At 37.5% G+C, this 21,448-nt stretch overlaps 1 protein-coding gene across 1 annotated transcript in view; it reads left to right on the top strand.

Annotated features, from left to right (window-relative positions):
* The window catches only part of LOC144658186 (uncharacterized), a 221,355-nt gene that overhangs the window by 154,902 nt on the left and 45,005 nt on the right, over positions 1-21,448 (top strand). The window lies entirely within an intron of this gene.

A 21,448-nucleotide genomic window follows, 5' to 3' on the forward strand; every position in this document is an offset into this window, starting at 1 on the left:
ACGTTGGCTTAACGTCGTTCTCAAGTCATAGCGGGATATCAAATGAAAGTGTACAAGTGCTGAATATAATTTTAAAGTATAGCAATCGCATCTCGCGATTACGTCCCAAGCGTGGCAAATGAAATTACGCGTGACGCGCTGGTGGTTGATATTAAACTATTGCAAACGACAGTTTTCATATACTAAATCGCAGTTTTCTGTACCAAATGGAATCCGTATTGCTAAGCTTCCTGCTACAAGATTGTCTACGTTATATAGCGTGAGTTCAGGTCACGGAATCTAGTCGTTTGAACAATCACAAAACAGCTGTAATTTTCGCGGGAAAAGGGGGTGTTACTGTTGTGGGCAGCATGACACCTTTTTTTTGTTGCAAAATGGCTATAAAAGAAATCCCGCTGAACACCTAGCCTAATACACACGTTAAATAGATCGGTGCATAAACAGAAAAGCGGAAAAAGGTCCAATCTTAGAATGGTTTTTGAGAAATTTTTCGCCGCAGATAAAAGAGCGGCAGTCTTTCAACTCAGCAGAAACACTGATATGAGTAAGTTAGCTATAACCAAGGCATGCGGGATTTCATCGTCTTCAATAGTTGCACTCAATGTTAAAAAAAGAGAAAATAAGAAAAAAATAAAATGTTAAAAAAGGGATTTTATGTAATCGAACCCGGGCCGATCACATCACGAGCAAAATATCTAACCACTGGGCCACCAAATAGCTTGTGTAGAGGGTGATCAATTTTAAGTTCAAAAATGTGTTTCCCATAAAAAAAATGTAGTGATTAACAGTAAACAGGCTTACTAGAGTGCATTGTAAGTTAACCTAAATGAAGGCCTGCGAAACGTATTTTTTTAACGTTTTGGACATATTTTCAATGTTAATAACGTACTCACAGGCTTCTGAACAAATTGCGAAAATAAAACACCGGTAAATACTGCCACGTCAAAATCGCGGATTTTTATTCTTGTTTCATAATTAATTTTCCGAGTTCAGTGGCTTACAGCCACTTTGATTTTTTAGGGGGCGACAGAGGACTGTACTCAAAGTTCAACGGGTTACCATTGTAACTCGCTGAGATAAAGAAGATGATTACTCCGATAAACTTGTTATAACTTACGGGTTACAATGGTAACCCGTTGCTATTTGCATTATAGTGAACTTTTCACGAAATTAAAATATTAAACTCGACAAGTTGTGATGTTTTCTCAACTTTTGACTGTCGTGAAAACGATGTAAACATTGCAGTTTACGAAGTCGTTGCTCGTTATAACTAGATTAGCTTAGCGAAACATCTGCCGCAGGGATTTAAACTCACTTGTTCCGTTCCAGGGATCGGCGCATACAAGCTGAACACACGCCTTCTTATTACAGTCATCATGTGCGTTTCGATCTCGTCCACTACACTACCTTTTAAGGAAACGAAATCACTTTAAATTTCGTCGTGCAAAACATTGGCGTGTCACTCTCGAACACTATGTCCGATAGAAAGCACAGTATGTTCTGTTAACAGTTATTCGCTCGAAGCGTTTTTCACCGGTTTTGGCATTGGAAAACTGTTTCTCCTCGGAGATTGTCTGAAATATCTAAGTCACCAGTTATTGTTATAAAACTATAATCAAAACAAAATGTTTCACCGACAACGTACTCTTTGACGTTGGCTTAATGTTGTTCTCAAGTCAAAATCGCATATCAAATGAGAGTATACAAGTGCTCAAAGTCAACAATAGATCAAAGTGTCAAATACAATTACAACAATACGTTTAACAAATGGCTTGGCACAGCAGGAGGGCATTTTGCGTGCGCATGCGTCGATATGGGCTAGTGCGCACGACAGAGAAGTTCTGCTATCGATTGTTTACATATTTTTCACAATTTATGGCCTAATTTTTAGCTCAAAATAAAAGGTGTTTTAAGTTTTATTTGCTGTATACGATACTAAGAGTCCTTGCTTTATCTTCTGACAACAACAAGCATACTTTGGTGTCGGCGTGCCGTTTATCTGATCGACTTTGGCTATGTGTATTAAACATTGCGCGTGGACAAAATGGCGACCGAATGTCGAGAACCTAAATACCTTGCCCATGTTTTTAATAGCCGGGAGATCTAAACGGACAAAGCGCTACGGCTACTTAGTACTAAAATATAAAACAGCAGTTTTAACTATACGATGTTATAATCAAGTATCCCGGGTTTGAGCGAGTGGTCATGATTTTGTTCAGATTTTTCATAAAACTGCAATTTCATCGTTCTCACGATGCGAAAATCTCAAAATCTAACCTTGATCTCCAGCGTCTACCGATGATATATGGAGCCTGAAGTACTTGAACTATCGTCTAATGCTGCGAAGGTAACGTTAAAAAATGGCCAATTGTGGTAATTTTTAGCTTTCTTTAACGTACGTTCTCGCTGGTTTATTCTAACAGAGAAACTATCGTTTGTGATTATTTCCTTAAACTTAAGCATTGGTCAAAATAACTTCACATTTCGATGTACCACAATTATTCCGTCGAACAAGAAAAGAATTACTGCGATCGGTCTTAATTTTAAAGTGTTATGGTAATTCTTTGCTGGTTGACTATTTGTTTACATTTTACTATGTTAATTAGTACATTTTTGGCTCCTTTATCAAAATCTAGCCTTGATCACCAGTCAAAAAATAGCATGAAACGAACAAGCGATATATATATTTTTCAGAAACGTTCTAATAACTGCTGCATAAAATGTCTTAAGAAATAATTTTTAACTATAAACAATGTTATTTTCAATTTTTCATTCAACGTTTATTTCTTTAAGATTGATGTTCGTTCTGTTATAACGACTGTTTTACATCTGTGTCGCCTAAATGTGATTTAAAGAACTGCAGTTCTTGTTCCAGGAAACCCTGTTTGCCAGTCGAGGGCAAGTTGGCTTTGCTTTAGAGTCATCAGTGAGCTGCATTATCTTGTGCAGAACACCCAAACATGTCTTTCCCCTCAGGGAAAACTCTTTTCTTTGGTGGCCGTCCCTTTAGGCAAAATCTCCCGACAAGCTATAATATTGCTCGCACTCTGCCTGTATTACAGCAATTGATTTGATGTGAAGTTTTGATCCTAATATATCACACTCCAGCACACGAATAAATGTTTTCCTCTTTTTACGACCTCTTTGATTTTTGTCGGTGAAGGCTTTCCTACCTGTCCCACATATTTTCCCATTATTTGCAACAACGATCCCGAAGCAGGCCAGAAAATCTGCTTTATAAGAGCCTTGCCACACACAAAACACTTTTTCTTAGCGAAATTTACGTCTATATTAAATTATGTGACGATAAACAGTACAAAAAACAAAGTTTGAATCTTCCGCGCCATTTTTATTCCCAAGATCACGCAGTCTTTGTACAGCGGTTGCACGCATGCGCCCGCAAAATGCCCTCCTGCTGCTTGGCACTTATTCATTAGTCTGTGTATTTAAATTTTCATAAATCTTCTCGGTACATAAGGCTTCTCGAAGACGAAACGTAAACACTCATTTTCCCTTGGCACTTTTGTTATTAATATGTGAAATTCAACCGTATAAAACTATCGAAAGCGATGTGATGTTTGCTGTTGCTCAATCGAAGGCGTATTTCACCATCCAAACGCGCGGGATAATAAACGACAACCGACCTCTTGATCCAAAAATGTTTCGGTAACCCCAAGCGCTTGAGGCTTGAGTGATCTTGAGTTTGCCAGTTTTTCCGCGGAATAATCTTAGCCCATTTGAACTAAGTGCGCAGGAAGGAGAAAAGTCATGTTTCCCTATCGAAACGCCCATGATAATGACGGACGACTCACCGCCTGGTCCAAAAACCTTTCGCCGGGTTTGAAATAAGTTTCACTGCCGCGAAATAATCTAAGCCTCGATTTCAGCCAGTTTCCGGCGGAAGTTAATTAATTATTTCCAAGTATACACATTCAAATTTTTTAGTATCAACTCAAGGGATTCCCGAGGTGGCGAAGTGGCATCGCTGCCGGCGGCTGATGTAGCTTCATCACCTCAAAGTCGCGGGTTCGAATCTTCCAGTATAGGGTTTATTCTAAATGGCTTGGGGGCCGAATAAACTCTCCCCGAGTGAAGATGCGACCCTACGGCTCCAGGAATTGGTCTTTTTTTATTTTTTATCAATTAATTAATTCATTAATTAATTTATTTATTTATTTATTGCCGTATTAATGTGCTAAGTTGTTTTTTTTTTGCACAACATCACTTTTCAAGCATTGGTGAATCATGAAAAGAATTTTAAATCTTGTTTATTGATCTTATAATTTATAGATATATTAGTCTTGCTGGCGTAGAATGTTTTTGTTTCATTGGATATTGGTTGAGTCAAGAGCTACTGCTTGAGTACATGCATATTGTATTTACAGTGTTTTTTTGTAGCCCTAGCTCGTTAAAAGTGTTGCCACTATATCCAAATTCATTCTTTTTCACCTCAGTCTCCATTTCAATGTTGAGTTCCCTAACATACTGCGCAAATAATCCGTCATTTCACAACATTGAGCTTCCCAACATACTGCAACATACTACAATGTTGAGTTCCTTAACATACTGCGCAAATAATCCGTCATTTCACAACATTGAGCTTTCCAACATACTGCAACATACTACAATGTTGAGTTCCCCAACATACTGCGCAAATAATCCGTCATTTCACGACATTGAGCTTCCCAACATACTGCAACATACTACAATGTTGAGTTCCTTAACATACTGCGCAAATAATCCGTCATTTCACAACATTGAGCTTTCCAACATACTGCAACATACTACAATGTTGAGTTCCCCAACATACTGCGCAAATAATCCGTCATTTCACAACATTGAGCTTCCCAACATACTGCAACATATTAAAATGTTGAGCTTCCCAACATACTGCGCAAAGAATCCGTCAGTTGACAACATTGAAATGGGGGACGGGGCGGTAAAAATCTTTTCCTGAGTAATCTAAAAAGTGACTGTTGCAGGCATGTATCATTTCAGGCCTGCCTTAGATGCTTTTGCAGGAAGAATAGGTGCCTTTGTAGACGCAAGCTGGTGCTATATTGAATTGAACGTTTTTTAAGTGAAGAATCTGCCTCTAAAACTTTAGATGAAATGAGATAAAATGAGATTTTTATGTACGTTAGTTGTTGTAATTAGAACAATTTGTATCGCGTTCTCCGATACCGTTTTTGTTTTACAAAAGGAGAGAGTATACAATGAGTATATTAAATTGCACCCGATTTTTGTAATAAAACTGAGAAGCGTTCAGTGCAGAGAACGAAAAGAAATTTAACAAATTCAGCATTTGAAAGGAATGGAACGAAAGTTCTCTCGCGCGATTACGTCTCAAGCGTTATAAAATGAGATACGCAAATTCAGTTTCTAAAAAACAAACACAATGTTCTTTTGTGGATAAAGTATAGAATAACGTCACACAATTGCGTCCCAAGCGTGTCAAATCAAATGACTCGTGACGGACTGGTGGTTAATATTAAACTATTGCAAACGACGGTTTTCCTATACTAAATCGCAGTTTTTTTGTTCCAAATGGAATCCGTGCTGCCAAGTTACTCGCTAGAACGTTAAATAACTATAAATACTGTGATTTTGAACGGTTTACAAGAGGATTTGTGCTTATTCTAGCTTATTCTAACGGTTTACAAACGGTTTACACGGTTTACATCTATTTAAAAAGAACTCTTATGATCATCTTTTATTGTCTATGTAAACCGTTGTAAACCGTTGTAAACCGTCCTTTTACGCTTCGGTTGTGTTCAACATACAAAATAAACCGATTGTAAACCGACTGTTACTAAGACTCATTCATCTCTTTTCGATTTAAAAAGGAGTCGAGAATATTCTGAAATCTCGGGTTCTTCATTGTGGGTAACGCGGGATATCGACATAGCCCGTGCAGTCTGCCTCTTCTAAGCTCTCTTAGGTGATCAATTATTGTACACTTACCTTTTAACAATTTTTTTTCGAATAGATTCTTCGGTAAAATTACTTTAAAATCAATATAGCATCAGCATCTTTCAACAAGCACGCTTATTCTACCTACAAGAGCATATTTAGCCGCCTTATAACGCAACATCCATTTAACAGCTGAGAACAGCTTGTCTTGTATCTCAGCATCTCTCTTCACTATTCTTCTCCACTTTAGCTTTCAGCTGGAACCTCTTTACATCTGCATGTGCTTGCTTGCACATTTTTTCAATTTCACCTAAGTCTTCAAAATACCTGTCAACTCTTTTCTCCAGTTCTCGGAGCGCTCTTTGTAGTCTGTCAATAGAGCTTTCATCATCGTATTCTAACAAATCCTTTCGATAGCAGTCCAATCAAATTTTCTCTAGTTTCACTGCCGAATCTAGGTTTTCTGTTGCAAGCAAGAGCTACGTTGCTCTCGGAAAGCTTTCTAGTCTTTGTCCGTTGTCGCAAGTGACGCAACAATCGAGTCGTTTCCTTGAAAAGAGAGCGCGCGCTTCCTTTAAAATATCCGCGCGCTACACAAACTATAATAATAAATAATGATTTATTTATTTATATTGCACAATTATCCATGTCAAAATTGTCAATTGTACTTTACAAAGTTAAAAAGAGCTAAAAATTAAATTCCAAATCAACTACAATCTTAGACGAAACCTGCTGAGACAAACGCATTTCACAGATTTTTCGCAAACTTCTCAAATTGCAATGTTATCTACACAACAGAAATTGGTGAAAATTAGAAAACTGTCCAATCAGTTTTTTCGCGCTTGCCAATAAATCACTATCCCGTAAATAGCGCAGTATGTTTTGTTAACATTTATCCACTGGATAGCGATTTATTCGGTGGAAAGCGTTTACTTATCCATCTTTTGTTTTGAACAACTGTGCTTTGCTTAACATTATTTTTAACCAGTTGAGAAAAAAATAACACTTGAGGGCTTTGGGCACAGTTGAAGCGCTTCAAACGTTTTCTTTTTTTCACCGACGTTTGCATTTTTAAAACTGTTTCTTCTCGAAGAGTGTGTGTATTATCTAAGTCAGAAATTATTGCGATAAAGTTACAATTAATACAAAATGTTTAACCGACAACGTACTTTTCGACGTTGGCTTAACGTCGTTCTCAAGTCATAGCGGGATATCAAATGAAAGTGTACAAGTGCTGAATATAATTTTAAAGTATAGCAATCGCATCTCGCGATTACGTCCCAAGCGTGGCAAATGAAATTACGCGTGACGGGTTGGTGGTTGATATTAAACTATTGCAAACGACAGTTTTCATATACTAAATCGCAGTTTTCTGTACCAAATGGAATCCGTATTGCTAAGCTTCCTGCTACAAGATTGTCTACGTTATATAGCGTGAGTTCAGGTCACGGAATCTAGTCGTTTGAACAATCACAAAACAGCTGTAATTTTCGCGGGAAAAGGGGGTGTTACTGTTGTGGGCAGCATGACACCTTTTTTTTGTTGCAAAATGGCTATAAAAGAAATCCCGCTGAACACCTAGCCTAATACACACGTTAAATAGATCGGTGCATAAACAGAAAAGCGGGAAAAGGCCCAATCTTAGAATGGTTTTTGAGAAATTTTTCGCCGCAGATAAAAGAGCGGCAGTCTTTCAACTCAGCAGAAACACTAATATGAGTAAGTTAGCTATAACCAAGGCATGCGGGATTTCATCGTCTTCAATAGTTGCACTCAATGTTAAAAAAAAAGGGAAAATAAGAAAAAAATAAAATGTTAAAAAAGGGATTTTATGGAATCGAACCCGGGCCGATCACATCACGAGCAAAATATCTAACCACTGGGCCACCAAATAGCTTGAGTAGAGGGTGATCAATTTTAAGTTCAAAAATGTGTTTCCCATAAAAAAAATGTAGTGATTAACAGTAAACAGGCTTACTAGAGTGCATTGTAAGTTAACCTAAATGAAGGCCTGCGAAACGTATTTTTTTAACGTTTTGGACATATTTTCAATGTTAATAACGTACTCACAGGCTTCTGAACAAATTGCGAAAATAAAACACCGGTAAATACTGCCACGTCAAAATCGCGGATTTTTTTTTTGTTTCATAATTATATTTTCCGAGAGCCACTTTGATTTTTTAGGGCGCGACAGAGGATCGTAGTCATAGTTTAACGGGTCACCATTGTAGCTCGCTGAGGTTAAGAAGATGATTACTCCGATAAACTTGTTATAACTTACGGGATACAATGGTAACCCGTTGCTATTTGCATAATAGTGAACTTTTCACGAAATTATAATATTAAACACTACAAGTTGTGTTGTTTTCTCAGCTTTTGACTGTCGTGAAAACGATGTAAACATTGCTGTTCACGAAGTCGTTGCTCGTTATAACTAGATTAGCTGAGCGAAACATCTGCCGCAGGGATTTAAACTCACTTGTTCCGTTCCAGGGATCGGCGCATACAAGCTGAACACACGCCTTCTTATTGCGTTTCGATCTCGTCCACTACACCACCTTTTAAGGAAACGAAATCACTTTTAATTTCGTCGTGCAAAACATTGGCGTGTCACTCTCGAACACTATGTCCGATAGAAAGCACAGTATGTTCTGTTAACAGGTATTCGCTCGAAGCGTTTTTCACCGGTTTTGGCATTGGAAAACTGTTTCTCCTCGGAGATTGTCTGAAATATCTAAGTCACCAGTTATTGTTATAAAACTATAATCAAAACAAAATGTTTAACCGACAACGTACTCTTTGACGTTGGCTTAATGTTGTTCTCAAGTCAAAATCGCATATCAAATGAGAGTATACAAGTGCTCAAAGTCAACAATAGATCAAAGTGTCAAATACAATTACAACAATACGTTTAACAAATGGCTTTGCACTTATTCATTAGTCTGTGTATTTAAATTTTCATAAATCTTCTCGGTACATAAGGCTTCTCGAAGACGAAACGTAAACACTCATTTTCCCTTGGCACTTTTGTTATTAATATGTGAAATTCAACCGTATAAAACTATCGAAAGCGATGTGATGTTTGCTTTTGCTCAATCGAAGGCGGCAGCAAGGCGTATTTCCCCATCCAAACGCGCGGGATAATAAACGACAACCGACCTCTTGATCCAAAAATGTTTCGGTCACCGCAAGCGCTTGAGGCTTGAGTGATCTTGAGTTTGCCAGTTTTTCCGCGGAATAATCTTAGCCCATTTGAACTAAGTGCGCAGGAAGGAGAAAAGTCATATTTCCCTATCGAAACGCCCATGATAATGACGGACGACTCACCGCCTGGTCCAAAAACCTTTCGCCGGGTTTGAAATAAGTTTCACTGCCGCGAAATAATCTTAGCCTCGATTTCAGCCAGTTTCCGGCGGAAGTTAATTAATTATTTCCAAGTATACACATTCAAATTTTTCAGTATCAACTCAAGGGATTCCCGAGGTGGCGAAGTGGCATCGCTGCCGGCGGCTGATGTAGCTTCATCACCTCAAAGTCGCGGGTTCGAATCTTCCAGTATAGGGTTTATTCTAAATGGCTTGGGGGCCGAATAAACTCTCCCCGAGTGAAGATGCGACCCTACGGCTCTAGGAATTGGTCTTTTTTTATTTATTTTTTTAATTAATTAATTTATTTATTTATTTATTTATTTATTTATTTATTTATTGCCGTATTAGTGTGCTAAGTTGTTTTTTTTTTTTTTGCACAACATCACTTTTCAAGCATTGGTGAATCATGAAAAGAATTTTAAATCTTGTTTATTGATCTTATAATTTATAGATATATTAGTCTTGCTGGCGTAGAATGCTTTTGTTTCATTGGATATTGGTTGAGTCAGGAGCTACTGCTTGAGTACATGTATATTGTATTTACAGTGTTTTTTTGTAGCCCTAGCTCGTTAAAAGTGGTTCCACTATATTCAAATTCATTCTTTTTCTCCTCACTCTCCATTTCAATGTTGAGTTCCCCAAATACTGCGCAAATAATCCGTCATTTCACAACATTGAGCTTTCCAACATACTGCAACATACTACAATGTTGAGTTCCCCAACATACTGCGCAAATAATCCGTCATTTCACAACATTGAGCTTCCCAACATACTGCAACATACTACAATGTTGAGTTCCCCAACATACTGCGCAAATAATCCGTCATTTCACAACATTGAGCTTTCCAACATACTGCAACATACTACAATGTTGAGTTCCCCAACATACTGCGCAAATAATCCGTCATTTCACAACATTGAGCTTCCCAACATACTGCAACATACTACAATGTTGAGTTCCCCAACATACTGCGCAAATAATCCGTCATTTCACAACATTGAGCTTTCCAACATACTGCAACATACTACAATGTTGAGTTCCCCAACATACTGCGCAAATAATCCTTCATTTCACAACATTTAGCTTTCCAACATACTGCAACATACTACAATGTTGAGCTCCCCAACATACTGCGCAAATAATTCTTTGTTTCACAACATTGAGCTTTCCAAAATACTGCAACATACTACATTGTTGAGCTCCTCAACATACTGCGCAAAGAATCCTTTATTTCACAACATTGACTTTTCAATGTTGAGCTCCCCAACATACTGCGCAAACAATCCTTCATTTCACAACATTGAAATGGGGGATGGGGCGGTAAAAAATGACTTTATCTGAGTAGTCTAAAAAGTTACTGTCGCAGGCATGTATCATGTTAAGGCTGCCCTAGATGCTTTTGCAGGAAGAATAGGCGTGTTTGTATAGACGCATACCGATGCTATTTTGATTTGAACGTTTTTTTAAGTGAAGATTCTGCCTCTAAAACTTTAGATAAAATATAAAATGAGATGTTCCTGTACGTAAGTTGTTGTAGAAGGCTTTCTCTGATACCATTTTTGCAATACAATGAGTATATTAAATTGAACTCGAAATTTTGGAATAAAACCGAGAAGCGTTCTTTGCAGAGATATTTAGCATTTGAAAGGAATGGAACGAAAGTTCTTTCGCGCGATTACGTCCCAAGCGTGGTAAAATAAGATAACGCGAATTTAGTTTTAAAAAAACACAATGATTTTTTGTGTGGATTAAAAGTATAGAATAACGTCACGCGATTATATCCTAAGCGTGTCAAATCAAGTGACTCGTGACGGGCTGGTGGTTAATATTTAACTATTGCGAACAACGGTTTTCCCATACTTAATCGAAATTTTTGGTTTCAAATGGAATCCGTGCTGCCAAGTTACTCGCCAGAACGTTAAATTACTGTAAATACTGTGATTTTGAACGGTTTACAAGAGGATTTGTGCTTATTTTAACGGCTTACAAACGGTTTACACGGTTTACAGCTATTTAAAAAAGAATTCTTATGATCATCTTTTATTGTCTATGTAAACCGTTGTAAACCATTATTTTTCGCTTCGGTTGTGTTCAACATACAAAGTAAACCGATTGTAAACCGACTGTTACTAATACTCATTCATCTCTTTCCGATTTAAAAAAGAAGTCAAGAATATTCTGAAATCACGGGATCTTCAGCGTTCACTTCCCGCGGGTAACGCGGGATATCGACAAATGCCGGTGCAGTCTGCCCCTTTTAAGCTCTTTTAGGTGATCAATTATTGCACACTTACTTTTTAACTATTTTTTTCGAGTAGATTTTCCGGTAAAATTACTTTAAAATCAATATAGCATCAGCATCCGTAAACAAGCACGCTTATTCTACCTACAAGAGCATATTTAGCGGCCTTATAACACAACATCCATTTAACGGCTGAGAACAGCTTGTCTTGTATCTCAGCATCTCTCTTCACCATCTTCTTCTCCACTTTAGCCTCCACTTTAGCCCCCCTACATCCTCATGTGCTTGCTTGCACATTTTTTTTCAATATCACCCAAGTCTTCAAAATACCTTTCAACTCTTTTCTTCAGTTCTCGGAGCGCTCTTTATAATAATAATCAACTTTATTTATAGAGGGTTAACACATAACAGTAAAAAACTGACAAACCAGTGGCCCTCTAATATAAAATACAATCAAGAACTTAAAATAATGCTAAAAATCTAACAATCTAAAATTACAAAACTTAGTTAAAAATACACTATAATATAAAAACTAGGTAAAAATTACTCTAAAATGACGAAATTGATATAAAAGAATTAACTAAAAAGTAAAATGATCTAAATGTTTGTAAGTATCTTTAAAAAATTCAAACGTAGCCTTCTTAAAACTTACTAAACTAGGCTTGTTCCTTATGATGCTGGGTATAGTATTCCAGAGGCGTGTAGTCGATACTGTGAAAGACCTTCCGCCTTCTGACTTTGTAATCTGTCAATAGAGCTTTCATCATCGTATTCTTGCAAATCCTTTAAATAGCAGTCAAATCCATTTTTCTTCAGTTTCACTACCGAATCTAGGTTTTCTTTCGCAAGCAAGAGCTACGTTGCTCTCCGAAAGCTTTCTAGTCTTTGTACGTTGTCGCAAGTGACGCAACAATCGAGTCGTTTCCTTCGAAAAGAAAGCGCGCGCTTCCTTTAAAATATCCGCGCGCTACACAAATTATAATAATAAATAATGATTTATTTATTTATTTATATTGCACAATTATCCATGTCAAAGCGTGGCAAATGAAATTACGCGTGACGGGCTGGTGGTTGATATTAAACTATTGCAAACGACGGTTTTCATATACTAAACCGCAGTTTTCTGTACCAAATGGAATCCGTATTGCTAAGCTTCCTGCTACAAGATTGTCTACGTTATATAGCTTGAGTTCAGGTCACGAAATCTAGTCGTTCAGTTTGAACAATCACAAAACAGCTGTAATTTTCGCGGGAAAAAGGGGTGTTACTGTTGTGGGCAGCATGACACCTTTTTTTTGTTGCAAAATGGCTATAAAAGAAATCCCGCTGAACACCTAGCCTAATGCACACGTTAAATAGATCGGTGCAGATAAAAGAGCGGCAGTCTTTTAACTCAGCAGAAACACTGATATGAGTAAGGGAGCTATAACCAAGGCATGCGGGATTTCATCGTCTTCAATAGTTGCACTCAATGTTAAAAAAAAGGGAAAATAAGAAAAAAGAAAATGTTAAAAAAGGGATTTTATGGAATCGAACCCGGGCCGATCACATCACGAGCAAAATATCTAACCACTGGGCCACCAAATAGCTTGAGTAGAGGGTGATCAATTTTAAGTTCAAAAATGTGTTTCCCATAAAAAATGTAGTTATTAACAGTAATCAGGCTTACTAGAGTGCATTGTAAGTTAACCGAAATGAAGGCCTGCGAAACGTATTTTTTTTAACGTTTTGGACATATTTTCAATGTTAATAACGTACTCACAGGCTTCTGTACAAATTGCGAAAATAAAACACCGGTAAATACTGCCAGGTCAAAATCGCGGATTTTTTTTTTGTTTCATAATTATATTTTCCGAGAGCCACTTTGATTTTTTAGGGCGCGACAGAGGATCGTAGTCATAGTTTAACGGGTCACCATTGTAGCTCGCTGAGGTTAAGAAGATGATTACTCCGATAAACTTGTTATAACTTACGGGATACAATGGTAACCCGTTGCTATTTGCATAATAGTGAACTTTTCACGAAATTATAATATTAAACACTACAAGTTGTGTTGTTTTCTCAGCTTTTGACTGTCGTGAAAACGATGTAAACATTGCTGTTCACGAAGTCGTTGCTCGTTATAACTAGATTAGCTGAGCGAAACATCTGCCGCAGGGATTTAAACTCACTTGTTCCGTTCCAGGGATCGGCGCATACAAGCTGAACACACGCCTTCTTATTCGTTGCGTTTCGATCTCGTCCACTACACCACCTTTTAAGGAAACGAAATCACTTTTAATTTCGTCGTGCAAAACATTGGCGTGTCACTCTCGAACACTATGTCCGATAGAAAGCACAGTATGTTCTGTTAACAGGTATTCGCTCGAAGCGTTTTTCACCGGTTTTGGCATTGGAAAACTGTTTCTCCTCGGAGATTGTCTGAAATATCTAAGTCACCAGTTATTGTTATAAAACTATAATCAAAACAAAATGTTTAACCGACAACGTACTCTTTGACGTTGGCTTAATGTTGTTCTCAAGTCAAAATCGCATATCAAATGAGAGTATACAAGTGCTCAAAGTCAACAATAGATCAAAGTGTCAAATACAATTACAACAATACGTTTAACAAATGGCTTTGCACTTATTCATTAGTCTGTGTATTTAAATTTTCATAAATCTTCTCGGTACATAAGGCTTCTCGAAGACGAAACGTAAACACTCATTTTCCCTTGGCACTTTTGTTATTAATATGTGAAATTCAACCGTATAAAACTATCGAAAGCGATGTGATGTTTGCTTTTGCTCAATCGAAGGCGGCAGCAAGGCGTATTTCCCCATCCAAACGCGCGGGATAATAAACGACAACCGACCTCTTGATCCAAAAATGTTTCGGTCACCGCAAGCGCTTGAGGCTTGAGTGATCTTGAGTTTGCCAGTTTTTCCGCGGAATAATCTTAGCCCATTTGAACTAAGTGCGCAGGAAGGAGAAAAGTCATATTTCCCTATCGAAACGCCCATGATAATGACGGACGACTCACCGCCTGGTCCAAAAACCTTTCGCCGGGTTTGAAATAAGTTTCACTGCCGCGAAATAATCTTAGCCTCGATTTCAGCCAGTTTCCGGCGGAAGTTAATTAATTATTTCCAAGTATACACATTCAAATTTTTCAGTATCAACTCAAGGGATTCCCGAGGTGGCGAAGTGGCATCGCTGCCGGCGGCTGATGTAGCTTCATCACCTCAAAGTCGCGGGTTCGAATCTTCCAGTATAGGGTTTATTCTAAATGGCTTGGGGGCCGAATAAACTCTCCCCGAGTGAAAATGCGACCCTACGGCTCTAGGAATTGGTCTTTTTTTATTTATTTTTTTAATTAATTAATTAATTTATTTATTTATTTATTTATTTATTGCCGTATTAGTGTGCTAAGTTGTTTTTTTTTTTTGCACAACATCACTTTTCAAGCATTGGTGAATCATGAAAAGAATTTTAAATCTTGTTTATTGATCTTATAATTTATAGATATATTAGTCTTGCTGGCGTAGAATGCTTTTGTTTCATTGGATATTGGTTGAGTCAGGAGCTACTGCTTGAGTACATGTATATTGTATTTACAGTGTTTTTTTGTAGCCCTAGCTCGTTAAAAGTGGTTCCACTATATTCAAATTCATTCTTTTTCTCCTTACTCTCCATTTCAATGTTGAGTTCCCCAAATACTGCGCAAATAATCCGTCATTTCACAACATTGAGCTTTCCAACATACTGCAACATACTACAATGTTGAGTTCCCCAACATACTGCGCAAATAATCCGTCATTTCACAACATTGAGCTTCCCAACATACTGCAACATACTACAATGTTGAGTTCCCCAACATACTGCGCAAATAATCCTTCATTTCACAACATTTAGCTTTCCAACATACTGCAACATACTACAATGTTGAGCTCCCCAACATACTGCGCAAATAATTCTTTGTTTCACAACATTGAGCTTTCCAAAATACTGCAACATACTACATTGTTGAGCTCCTCAACATACTGCGCAAACAATCCTTTATTTCACAACATTGACTTTTCAATGTTGAGCTCCCCAACATACTGCGCAAACAATCCTTCATTTCACAACATTGAAATGGGGGATGGGGCGGTAAAAAATGACTTTATCTGAGTAGTCTAAAAAGTTACTGTCGCAGGCATGTATCATGTTAAGGCTGCCCTAGATGCTTTTGCAGGAAGAATAGGCGTGTTTGTATAGACGCATACCGATGCTATTTTGATTTGAACGTTTTTTTAAGTGAAGATTCTGCCTCTAAAACTTTAGATAAAATATAAAATGAGATGTTCCTGTACGTAAGTTGTTGTAGAAGGCTTTCTCTGATACCATTTTTGCAATACAATGAGTATATTAAATTGAACTCGAAATTTTGGAATAAAACCGAGAAGCGTTCTTTGCAGAGATATTTAGCATTTGAAAGGAATGGAACGAAAGTTCTTTCGCGCGATTACGTCCCAAGCGTGGTAAAATAAGATAACGCGAATTTAGTTTTAAAAAAACACAATGATTTTTTGTGTGGATTAAAAGTATAGAAGAACGTCACGCGATTATATCCTAAGCGTGTCAAATCAAGTGACTCGTGACGGGCTGGTGGTTAATATTTAACTATTGCGAACAACGGTTTTCCCATACTTAATCGAAATTTTTGGTTTCAAATGGAATCCGTGCTGCCAAGTTACTCGCCAGAACGTTAAATTACTGTAAATACTGTGATCTTGAACGGTTTACAAGAGAATTTGTGCTTATTTTAATGGTTTACAAACGGTTTACACGGTTTACAGCTATTTAAAAAAGAACTCTTATGATCATCTTTTATTGTCTATGTAAACCGTTGTAAACCGTTGTAAACCGTTGTAAACCGTCCTTTTTCGTTTTGGTTGTGTTCAACATACAAAGTAAACCGATTGTAAACCGACTGTTACTAATACTCATTCATCTCTTTCCGATTTAAAAAAGAAGTCAAGAATATTCTGAAATCTCGGGATCTTCAGTGTTCACTTCCCGCGGGTAACACGGGATATCGACACATGCTCGTACAGTCTGACTCTTTTTAGCGCTTTTAGGTGATCAATTGTTGCACACTTAGTTTTAGATGCTTCGGTAAAATAACGTTAAAATCAATGTAGCATCAGTATTCGTTAACAAACACGCTTATTCTACCTACAAGAGCATATATAGCCGCCTTGAAACACAACATCCCTTTAACAGCTGAGAACAGCTTGTCTTGTATCTCAGCATCTCTCTTCACTATCTCCTTCTCCATTCTGGCTTTCAGCTGAAACCTTTTTGCATCCGTCCGCATGTGCTTGCTTGCACATTTTTTTCCACATCGCCCAAGTCTTCAAAATACTTGTCCGTTCTTTACTCAAGATATCGAAGCGGTCTTTGTAATCTGTCAATACAGCTTTCATCATCATAACATATCCTTTCAATAGCAGTCCAATCCATTTTTCTTCAGTTTCACTATTGAATCTAGGTTTTCTTTTTCAGGCAAGAGCTATGCACCCTCTACGTTGCTCTCGGAAAGCTTTCTAGTCTTTGTACGTTGTTGCAAGTGACGCAACAATCGAGTTGTTTCCTTTGAAAAAAAAGCGCGCGCTTCCTTTAAAATATCCGCGCGCTACACAAACTATAACAATAAATGATGATATATGTATTTATATTGCACAATTATCCATGTAAAAATTTTCAATTGCGCTTTTCAACGTAAAAGAAGAGCTAAACATTAAATTCAAAATCAACTTCAATCTAGGACGAAACCTGTTGAGACAAACGCATTTCACAGATTTTCTGCGAACGTCTCAAATTGCAATGTTATCACCCACAACAAAAATAAGTGGAAATTAGCGAAATGAGTCAACCATTTTTATTTGCGCTTGCGGATAAATCGCTATCCCGTAAACAACGCAGTATGTATTTTTGACATTTATCCACTGGATAGCGATACATCCGGTGGAAAGCGTTATATGCAGCCTTTCAACAACTGTGCTCTGCTTAAAATTATTTTAAACCCGTTGAGAAAAAATAACACTAGAGGACTTTGTGCACAGCACAAGTGCTTCAAGCGATTTTCCACCGGCTTTTGCGATTTCAAAACTGTTTCTCCTCGGATTGTGTGTGTATTACATCTAAGTCACCAGTTTTTGTCGCAAAGTTACAATAATAAACAACATGTTTAGCCGACAATGAACTTTTCGACGTTGGCTTAATGTCGATCTCAAGTCAAAGTCGGATATCAAATGGAAATATACAAGTGCTGAAAATAAACAATAGATCGAACTGTGAAATTCACAAATAATAATTAGTTTAACAAAGGGTTTGGCGCTTATTCATTAGTCTGTGTACTAGGTTGTATGCAAATTTGGATGAATTTTCTCAGTACATTTGGTGTTCTCATAGACAAACCGTAAACATTCATTTTTCCGTTGGCACTTTCGTTCTTTGTATGTGAAACTCAACTGCACAAAAATATCATCAAAGTCAACAGCTTAGACTTGGAAACTATGTGATGTTTGCCGTTGCTTAATAAAAGTAGGATAAAAGTCATATTTCGCCATCGAAACGCGCAGGATATAAGAGAGATTAATCTTGACGTTATACGGCAAACGTAAAACGCAAGTTTGCCTTTCATTTTGCTACCTATCGTTTTTATCGAATTCTAAAATTAATCCCTCATAAAAATAGGGAAAAAATCCCACATTCACAACGAGCAAAATACTACTCATTTCCGCGCACGAACGGCAGAAGGCAGAAGTCGAATTTTTGCCGTTCGCAGGAAAAATAAGCGTCGTGCTTAACTTCTCTAATGACCGACAACCGACCGCCTGGTCCAAAAACGTTTCGCCGGACTTGTAATAAATTCCACTATCGCAGAATAATTTTAACTGACTGTGCACTCGATTTCAGCCAGTTTCCGGCGGAAGTTAATTAATTATACAAGTATACACAGGCACAATTTTTGCTTTCAACTCATGAGATTCCCGAGGTGGCGAAGTGGCATCGCTGCCGGCGGCTGATGTAGCTTCATCATCTCAAAGTCGCGGGTTCGAATCTTCCAGTATAGGGTTTATTCTAAATGGCTTGGGGGCCGAATAAACTCTCCCCGAGTGAAGATGCGACCCTACGGCTCTAGGAATTGGTCTTTTTTTATTTTTTATTAATTAATTAATTAATTATTTATTTTTTATTTATTGCCGTATTAGTGTTCTAAGTTGTTTTTTTGCACAAAATCACTTTTCAAGCATTGGTGACTCATGATAAGAATTTTAAATCTTGTTTTTTGATCTTATAATTTATAGATATATAAGTCTTGTTGGCGTAGAATGCTTTGTTTCATTAGATATTGGTTGAGTCAGGAGCTACTGCTTGAGTACATGTATATTGTATTAACAGTGTTTTTTGTAGCCCTAGCTTGTTAAAAGGGTTGCCACGATATCCAAATTCATTCTTTTTCTCCTCACTCTCCATTTCAATGTTGAGTTCTCCAACATACTGCGCAAATAATCCGTCATTTTACAACATTGAGCTTTCCAACATACTGCAACATACTACAATGTTGAGCCCCGCAAAATGCTGCGCAAATAATCCTTCATTTCAAAACTTTGAGCTTCCCAACATTCTGCAACATACTACAATGTTGCTCCGCAACTTACTGCGCAAATAATCCTTCATTTCACAACATTGAGCTCCGCAACATACTGCAACATACTACAATGTTGTGCTCCGCAACTTACTGCGCAAATAATCCTTCATTTCACAACATTGAGCTCCGCAACATATTGCGGAAATAATCCTTCATTTCACAACATTAACTTTTCAACGTTGAGCTCCGCAACATACTGCGCAAATAATCCTTCATTTCACAACATTGAGCTTTTCAACATACTGCAACATACTACAATGTTGAGCTCTCCAACACACCGCGCAAATAATCCTTCATTTCACAACATTGAGCTTCCCAACATACTGCAACATACTACAATGTTGAGCTCCCCAACATACTGCGCAAATAATCCTTCATTTTACAACATTGAAATGGGGGATGGGGCGGTAAAAAATGACATTATCTGAATATTCTTAAAAGCTACTGTTGCAGGCATGTATCATGTCAAGACTGCCCTTGTTGCTTTTGCAGGAAGAATAGGTGTGTTTGTATGGACGCCTACCGATGCTATTTTGAATTGAACGTTTTTTAAATGAAGAATCTGCCTCTAAAACTTCAGATAAAATATAAAATGAGATGTTCCTGTACGTAAGTTGTTGTAATTAGAACGCTTTCTCTGATAACGTTTTTGATTTACAAAAGAATAGAGTATACAGTGAGTATATTAAATTGAACCCGAATTTCGTAATAAAACTGAGAAGCGTTCAGTACAGAGAACGAAAAGAAATTTAACAAATTTAGCATTTGAAAGGAATGGAACGAAAGTTCTCTCGTGCGATTACGTCTCAAGCCTGATAAAATAACATAACGCGAATTCATGTTTAAAAAAAAACACAATGATTTTTTTGTGGATTAAAAGTATAAAATAACGTCACGCGATTGCGTCCCAAGCGTGTCAAATCAAATGACTCGTGACGGACTGGTGGTTAATATAAAACTATTGCAAACGACGGTTTTCCTGTTCTAAATCGCCGTTTTTTGTTCCAAATGGAATCCGTGCTGCCAAGTTACTCGCTACAACGTTAAATAACTGTAAATACTGTGATCTTGAACGGTTTACAAGAGAATTTGTGCTTATTTTAACGGTTTACAAACGGTTTACACGGTTTACAGCTATTTTAAAAAAGAATTTGATGATCATCTTTTATTGTCTCTGAAAACCGTTGTAAACCGTTGTAAACCGTTCTTTTTCGTTTTGGTTGTGTTCAACATACAAAGTAAACCGATTGTAAACCGACTGTTACTAAGACTGATTCGTCTCTTTCCGATTTAAAAAAGGAGTCAAGAATATTCTGAAATCTCGGGATCTTCAGTGTTCACTTCCCGCGGGTAACACGGGATATCGACACATGCTCGTACAGTCTGACTCTTTTTAGCGCTTTTAGGTGATCAATTGTTGCACACTTTCCCCGCCCCCTAGTTTTAGATGCTTCGGTAAAATAACGTTAAAATCAATGTAGCATCAGTACTCGTTAACAAACACGCTTATTCTACCTACAAGAGCATATATAGCCGCCTTGAAACACAACATCCCTTTAACAGCTGAGAACAGCTTGTCTTGTATCTCAGCATCTCTTTTCACTATCTCCTTCTCCATTCTGGCTTCCAGCTGGAACCTTTTTACATCCGTCCGCATGTGCTTGCTCGCACATTTTTTTCCACATCGCCCAAGTCTTCAAAATACTTGTCCGTTCTTTACTCAAGATACCGAAACGGTCTTTGTAATCTGTCAATACAGCTTTCATCATCGTAACATATCCTTTCAATATCATTCCAATCCATTTTTCTTTAGTTTCATTGCTGAATTTTGGTTTTCTTTTTCAAGCAAGAGTACACCCTCTACGTTGCTCTCGGAAAGCTTTCTAGTCTTTGTACGTTGTTACAAGTGACGCAACAATCGCGTTGTTTCCTTTGAAAAGAAAGCGCGCGCTTCCTTTAAAATATCCGCGCGCTACACAAAATATAACAATAAATGATGATATATTTATTTATTTCCATGTAAAAATTTTCAATTGCGCTTTACAACGTTAAAACAAAACTAAAAATTAAATTCAAAATCAACTACAATCTTGGACGAAACCTGTTGAGACAAACGCATTTCACAGATTTTCCGCAAACTTCTCAAATTGCAGTGTTATCTACAAAAAAAAATGAGTGAAAATTAGCAAATTGTCCAAACAGATTTGTTCGCGCTTGCCGATAAACCACTCTCCCGTAAATA

Source organism: Oculina patagonica, chromosome 6 (genome assembly GCF_052425735.1).
Source record: "Oculina patagonica isolate OP01 chromosome 6, crgOcupat, whole genome shotgun sequence".
In the NCBI taxonomy this organism is placed as follows: Eukaryota; Metazoa; Cnidaria; class Anthozoa; order Scleractinia; family Oculinidae; genus Oculina; species Oculina patagonica.